Source organism: Euphorbia lathyris, chromosome 2 (genome assembly GCF_963576675.1).
Source record: "Euphorbia lathyris chromosome 2, ddEupLath1.1, whole genome shotgun sequence".
NCBI lineage: Eukaryota > Viridiplantae > Streptophyta > Magnoliopsida > Malpighiales > Euphorbiaceae > Euphorbia > Euphorbia lathyris.
The window spans coordinates 130,169,109-130,177,223 of NC_088911.1; the positions used below are offsets into that span (position 1 = coordinate 130,169,109).

The following is an 8,115-nucleotide window of genomic DNA, read 5'->3' on the forward strand; positions in this document are numbered from 1 at the left end:
TTTTCTCCCATTGTCACATAGCTGAGCTACGCTGAGTAAGTTATATTTGAGTCCGCTGACTAGGGAGACTGACTCAATAGTAGGATTACCTCCGATGGTTCATGACCTTACTATCTTACCCTTTTTGTTGTCTCCAAAACTTACACTTCCTCCTTGTTTACGCTCAAACGTGATGAATTGAGTTTCATCACCAGTCATGTGTCTCGAGCATGCGCTGTCAATATACCACATCTTTGACTTCTCAGCACACCTCAGGCTTACCTGCATTGTAACTAGTTACTTTTAGGTACCCAATTCTTTTTGGGTCCTTGCTTGTTAGGTTCAACAGGTAACGTATCATATTTCATTTTATGGCGGCATACTTGGACAGTATGGCCATTCTTTCCACAGAAGTCACAACTGACCTTCCGTTTAGGATTTTTCACTGACTGGTCAGCACCCAGTGCTGAGCGTGCCAGCACACCTTAGTGGTGTGTCCTTTCTTCCCACAGAAGTCACACTTGACATTTTGATAGGGATTCCATCTCTGCTGACCAGTACTTCGGTACTGAGCATTCAGAGGAATATTCCTTTTGTTTTGAACCTTTAGTTGGTTCTGGATATTTGTGACGTCCTTTCTCAGTTTCTTTGAATCTGATTGGACTTCAGAGACAGACTCATGTATGATTTTCATGTTATCATGCAAAGTTGAGTTGTCCTGAAGAAGGTATCTAAGGTCACTTAGCTTGACCTCTTCAACCTCGTCACAACGCCTGCTGAGTGCTCTAATTTTCTTATTACACTTTTTGAGAAGTGTATAGAGATCACTCAGGGCATTACCCATTTCGTTTATGAGCTGGGAAAGTGATGTTACCTCATTTGATTGCTCCTCATCATCAGATGCAACAGAGGGGTCAGTATGCTCAGAGACGCACGACTCAGCAAGTTCGTCAACCATGAAGTATATCTTTGCTGACTCGGTGGCCTCAGCTTCTGTTGATGAAGACTCATCACTGTCGCTCCATGTAGCCATCATTGCCTTTTTGCCGTTCTTCTTATCTTTCCTCAGTGTGGGGCAGCTTGACTTTATATGGCCAGTTTGATGACATTCAAAGCATGTAATGGGCTTTGAGTTGTCTTTCTTGTATTTGCTGTCGCTGGAATCAGCTTTATACTTATCAAACTTTTTGTAAGGCTTCTTAGAATATTTGTCATTTTTCCTGAACAACCTTTTCATCTTCCTTGTGAACATAGCCATCTCTTCATCATCTGTTGAGCTCCCATCAGTGTAGTCAACTTTCATGACAAGAGATTTCTACTTCTTGTCTTCAAACATTTCCTTCACCTCGAAGTTTTTCATTGATATCTCATGGGTAAGCAACGAGCCGATGAGTTCATCATATTTGTAGGTGGTTAAGTCCTGAGCTTCCTCAACAACGGTCTTCTTTGCTTGCCAGTCTTTAGGAAGACTCCTGAGTATCTTTTTGACTTGTTCTTCCTCAGTGAAGATCTTCCCAAGTCTCTTGAGCTCATTGATGATGTTGGTAAACCTTGCATTCATGTCAGATATACCCTCATCATTGTTCATTTCGAACAGCTCGTACAGTCTCATCTGATGGTTCACCTTGGACTCATTTACTTTATTGGTTCCCTCATAGGTGACCTCTAGCTTCTTCCAAATCTCTTGCGCCGACTCACAACCTGAGATTTTATTATATTCTACAGCATCGAGCGCACAGTGAAGCATATTTATAGCCGAAACATGATTTTGTAGCTTCTTGAGATCATCCTCTGTCCATTTGGCCTCAGCTTTAACAACTGTTTGGCCAGCCACAACTTCGACATCCACAAATGGGCCTTGGACTATGGATAGCCAGGCACTCATGTTTGTAGCCTGAATGAAATTTCTCATCCTATTCTTCCAGAAGGTATAGTTAGACCCGAAGAATAGGGGAGGCCGAGTAATGGACAACCCCTCAGGTAAGATCTGAGTTGTTTGGTTTCCTGGGAGAAACCGAGTGATGTTTTTGCCCATAACAAGGATAAGATCAAGGTGGTTAAACCTTTTACAGTGAGATTTTAAAGCTCTGATACCACTTGTTGGTCCCTTATAATGTTACAAGTATAGTTCAAGGGGGGGGGGGGGTTAGGAACTATTTAAAAAAATTTAAGCTAGGGCAGACTTCTTTTTCGTGAGAAAAAGGTTTGGACAGCGGCGCTGAGTGAATAGCAAGATACTGGTTTAGTCAACTAGTGACTAGGTCAGTTTCTTTACTTGAGTCAGGAGATAACACTTAGAGTCTATTCCTGAGCTGGGATATTCAATGCACGTAACTCAGCTTGACCTCTTTACTTGGTCAGTTTTTTTTGTTTAAGCAAGCAATAAATATATAAAGGAGTGTAAGGTTAGAAATATGTTACTCAGCAGATTTATCCAGGTTCGGCCTCCAAGCCTATGTCCTGTCCCCGGAACACGTTCCGAGATTTCGAATTCTCTACTGAGATCTTTAACGGTAGAGCATCAAACCTTTTACAATCTTAGCAACTGAGTATAACAAGAGTACCTTCCTCTATACCTCTATTCAATCCTAATCTCTCACTGAGTATTATAACCGAGTACTCAGCCTCTCCTTTCTAATCTCTAGAAATGATAAGTGTTTGTCCTAAACAATGATTGCTAAGACACCTTAGATGATTGAATAATCACTCTAGACTTTTACACAAAAGATATAAAATTTAGTATAAGATTGCTTTGCTTTTTGCTTGCAGAACTTGCGTAGAAATTTGGTCAGCGTAATGGCTTGATCAAGTTCTGTATAAAATGAAGCAACTGATGGCACTATTTATAGAGATGTCTGAGGCATCGGTCATTTTGAATTTCAAAATAACCGTTGGAGGGAAACGACTTCCTGTCGTTGTCATCCTGACTTGCTCAGAACTCTTGGCCAATCAGATTTGAGTATCTTCTGTCTTCGGTCAGCTTTTGGTCAGCTCGGCAGAATGTCTCTCCATTTATGGTAATGTCAACTAGACAGCATACTGTGTCTTCGGAACTTTACCCAAAGTGGAAACACTTTGTCTGGAAGTTTTCCTTAGCTAGCTGTTGTCTTGTATGCTTTGTCGAATCAACTCAGCAGCTTCATCCCGAAGTTGTTCCACGAAGGTCTTCTAGATCCTTCTTCCGCTGAGTTGTGTTTTGTCCATAACGACAACGTTTTGACATACGCGGGCCGAGTTGCCATAAACTGTTTGACTTGGGCTTTGACTTTCGTATTGGGCTTTGGGCTTTTTAAACTTTGTATCGTATAAACAATTTAACTCAACATTAAACAAACACATTAGTAGAATAAATCAAAGCATATAAACTTAGTGTGTTTAGAATATGTTTTTAATTATACTTAAACAATTTTGTCAAATCAAAATTATGTGGAAAGATGTTTCAACAAGAACTGCTCACCTCATATTTGTGATTCTCTAGGCTCTGTTTTTGGCGTCTCTATAGCATCTACTTTAGGGAAGTATTTGGGTTTGCTTTCTATCATTAGCCATAACAAGGCTCAATTGTTTAACTTCATCCAGGATCGGGTGGCACATAGGCTAAGGAGCTCAAAGTAAAAATATCCATCCCAAGCAGGTAAGAAAGTGCTAATTAAATATGCTCTACAAGTTTTACCTTCTTATGCAATGAGTTTGTTCTTGTTACCAAAATCCCTTTGCACTGATCTTGAAAAGATGATGAACTTATTTTGGTGGGGATAAGGGGAATGATCTTTCGAAATCTCTTTAATATAGCTTTGCTTTCTAAGTAGGGATGGCGTCTTATTACTTGTCCTTCATCTATTGTGGCTGATGCGGTTTCTGGGAAACCTTACTAAGGGATAAGTGTACCCCGTCGTTATCAAGTAATAAATTTCTGGTTAAGTCCAGGTTATCGTCCACAGGATTTATTTCTGCAAGTATCAAGCTACTCGGTCTCGGATGTTATCTAGGCTTAGGGGGTTTTGAGTTTGGGTTGTTTAATTAATCTACTCCTAGGTTGAATTATGCTAATCCTAACTAAGTTATCTAATTCTAACTAAGTTATCTAATTCTAGCTAAGTTATTCTAACCCTAACTAAGTTACTCTACCCCTAATTGATCTTTCATTAATGAAACTATTCGAAGGAACATGGTATGAACGATAATAATAAAGATAGATTATCAAGTCTATTGAATAAAGATCTAATCTGAGTCACTTGTATTCAAGGCGATTAACCCTACTTACCCTCCTGAAGTTCCTAGCGCGTGATTCCCTAAGGCCGAAACTAGGTCTAAGGCTCAGTAAATTGGCGCTTAATCAACTAAGAGGTTGTCGATCTCCTAGGCTCTGACTAGGTCAGATTCAGCTCGCAATATGTGCCTACTAGATTTTGGGGCTTTTGAATGAGTTAAACCAATTGAATAAAGCGTAAGACAAGGATTAGACAATAAACATAGAACAAAACAAGAGCTAAATTATTATTAAAGGCGAAGGTAATTGTCACAAGATACAATAAGTCAAGTTCGGCAACTGTATCAAAGAGTACAAACATGGAAAGATAAAAGGAGATACAAAAATCCCTTTCAGGGAACCTGTTTACTCTACAGCCGACGACTTGATCTTAAGGACGGACCTTGATAATTCCTCGGTAGAAAGCTTTGAAGGAGCTTCAATGGAGGTTGAGGAAGATGGAGAAGATGAAGAGGAATTACAAGGGGAAAGCTAAAATAATTTACAAAAACGAAAGATATTTAATTTACAATTGAAAATTCCTATTTATAGACGCGTCTCGGGCCTCGTTTTGACCTATTTTCGTGTCCTAGTTGGTGTAGGAAGACGTGGGGCCGAACGTGGCTTCGTGGGGGCGGAATTGGTCTTTTTGACCAATTCCCGCAGGGCTGCTCGCCGAGCAGGAAAGGCTGCTCGGCAAGCAGGGCTGCTCGCGCCGAGCAGCCCCCTGCTCACCGAGCAGGCGCCTGGCGCCCTGCTCGGTGAGCAGAAATGGCCCGTGGGGCCCTGCTTGCCGAGCGTTTTGGCCTGAAGCGCGCTCGATCCAAGCTCGATGAGTTCCGCGACCTTTTTCGTCCGACTTCACACCTGCACACTGTTAAACCCAAAATATACCTAAAATATCCTATATAAATACGTTAAATTTACATTGAAATCGTGTTAATTATATTCATTTGGAATACTTTTACGTCTTTATTTACTTCTTTGATGCAAGGTACCTAAATATTTGGTAAAATCCAAATAGGAGCGAAAACGGAGCTAAAATGGAGGAAAAACCTTAAAAACGTATCGGGAATGCATATCAGTCAGAAGAACGCTCGAGGAGGACGAAAAATAGTCGTACGCCAGGGAAGAACACTCTCTATCGCGACTGAGATTCTCAAAATCTCAGTCGCGACTTACGAAGTCCAGACCGAGGGAATTCAAATCTCGAAAACTCGCCCCTGTACCCCCTGTCGCGACTGAGATTTTCAGAATCTCAGTCGCGACAGACACCCCTCCCGCACACTAAACACATGTTAAAATTCGTAAAAACGCGTCTGTTCGTTCGGATAAAAGCGACCCTTCACCAGCAGACACGACCCATCATTCACAACCCTTCAACAACTATAAATAAGTGATTCATTTCAGAATTGAAAGAGTTGGAAAAGTTAGAGAAATTAGAGAAAAGAGTTGTTATGTTGAGTTTCTGATTCAGAAAAGAATCAGAAAGTTAGAGTTCATTTCTGTAAGCAATCGTGTTGTACACGAGTTGTATTTAGACTAGTTATAAACACAGAATTAGTTTAGTTTTCATTCTGGTAGTGGACTGACCAGTCTCTATTCCGAAGATCCAGCGAGAAGAAGTGACGGCTGAAGCGCATGAGGTTTGACGCACCTACGGAGTTTGAGAGAAAGATTGACGACTCATATCTCAAAGTTTTCGTTACAATGCTATCCAAGTTTCTACTTCTTTGTTAACTTGTGAAAATTCACATTTCATTAATGATATACTTATTTATTCAATACATTCTTTCTGTTGTTATTTTGAAATTGTTCTGACAAAATGATTTTCAAAATGATAAATTGGTGTTTTTATTAAAACGTTCTATTTCCATCTTATTCATATAAGAACTTTGTTGAACACTTAACAGATTTAGTTTTTATGGATGATATGATCGCTGATTGCGGCTTATCAAACCTAAAATGCTAGTTTGATTAAGGTAGCAATCTACTCTGATCCAGAGAGATTTCTACGGTTCAAAGCCATTTAATTGAGTAAATTGATATATTGTTTCATGCCCATAATCTCACAAAGTTAAAGTTGTTTACTTTGCTTAATGAAAATAAAGATCTATTTTATTCCCACTACGGAAGTATCTGTTTTGTAATCAAAATTCCAAAACGGAATTGTCTTCTAAACTTGATATAATCTTTCTATCTAATCCTAATTTACCAAAACCTATTCAATCAACTAAAACATTTATCTTTTATTAAACCTAAACATATGATTAAACCGAATTAAATAAAGTTTAGTTAAAAAGCGTTCCCTGTGGGTTCGATATCTTTTATTACTACAAGCGTATATCGTGCACTTGCGGAAATCGCTCAACAAGTTTTTGGCGTTGTTGTCGGGGAACGCCAAAATTTTAAATTTTTCGTGTTTTATTTCGAATCTAGGTTTAAACATACTTAATCTAACTTTTATAATTTAAAAGTTTTCATATACTAATTTATTTGTTTATTTATCAAATTCTGTTTTGTAGGTAGTTTCGGTTCGTGCAAGGTTTCAGGTTCATGCGCAGTTCTCGAAATTCAGGCATTGCACCAGACCCTATAGACTTAGAAATTGAGAAAACCCTTAGGAAGAACAAGAAAAACAAGAAAAACAAAAATAAGACCCCAGTAAAAACACATACTGAGCCAGAAAAAATGGCAGACCCACCAACACTTATAGAATACGCTAGGCCAGGTGTGGCCGGTGTAACCAATAGTATCGTTAGACCCAGAATCACCGCAAATCAATTTGAAGTTAAGCCAGCCTTGATTAATATGTTACAAAATAATGTAACATTTTATGGGTTACCTAACGAAAATCCTAACACCCACTTAACAAATTTCCTTGAAATTTGTGACACTTTTAAAATCCCAGATGTGACTGCAGAAGCAATCAAACTTCGACTCTTTCCTTTCACTTTGAAGGATAGAGCCAAAGAATGGTTAACTTCTATGCCAGCCGCAACTTTTGCCACTTGGGAACAATTAGCACAAGCATTTTTATCTAAATATTTTCCTTTAGCAAAAACCGCAAGAGTCATAAAGGAGTTAACATCTTTTTCTCAAAATGATAATGAGACTCTTTATGAAACTTAGGAACGTTTTAAAGAACTTCAACGTTTATGCCCACACCACCAATTACCCACTAAACTTTTAATGCAAACATTTTACAATGGACTTAATCCTACAACTAGAGGTTCATTAGATGCTATGTCGGGAGGGTTATTTATGAAGAAAACATCAGCCCAAGCAAGAGAACTTTTGGAGGAAATGGCAATCAACAGCAGTATGTGGCCCGCGGAGCGAGGACATGTGCCGTTAGCAAAACCATCATCCTCAACCACATCATCAGTTAAAGGTATAGTTGAACTTGATCCAGTCGCAATGCTACAAGCCCAATTTTCTGCTTTATCGCACAAAATTGATAAGTTTATGGCACCGCGCGATACCAATGGTAATCCAATCCAAACGGATGTGGACTACGAAAATATGAGTGAGATTGAACAGGTAAATTTTGTCCAAGGGCAAAACCAAACTAATAATCCTTATTCTAATACTTATAATTCTGGATGGAGGAATCATCCTAACTTTAACTGGAAAGACAACAGTAACAATAATAGTAGTGCTAATCAAAATCGTACCACTGATTATCAAAATCAGTCAAGAGATACGATTAGCACTTTATCTTCTAAAATCGACAAGTTTATAGATGCTATCAGTGGAAAAATAAGTAATCACGACGATGGTTTTAAACGGATCGAAAATAAATTCGATCAGCTTATTAAAAACCACTCATCTAGCATCCATAATTTGGAGGTTCAAATTGGTCAACTTGCTAAATCAATTCCATC

General features: G+C 38.9%; 1 non-coding gene across 1 annotated transcript; it reads right to left on the reverse strand.

Annotated features, from left to right (window-relative positions):
- Positions 1-7,297: 7,297 nt before the first annotated feature.
- Positions 7,298-7,404, reverse strand: LOC136221247 (small nucleolar RNA R71). The gene has a single exon (XR_010685024.1). It is a non-coding gene; the product is annotated as a small nucleolar RNA R71 (small nucleolar RNA).
- Between the last annotated feature and the right edge of the window lie 711 nt (positions 7,405-8,115).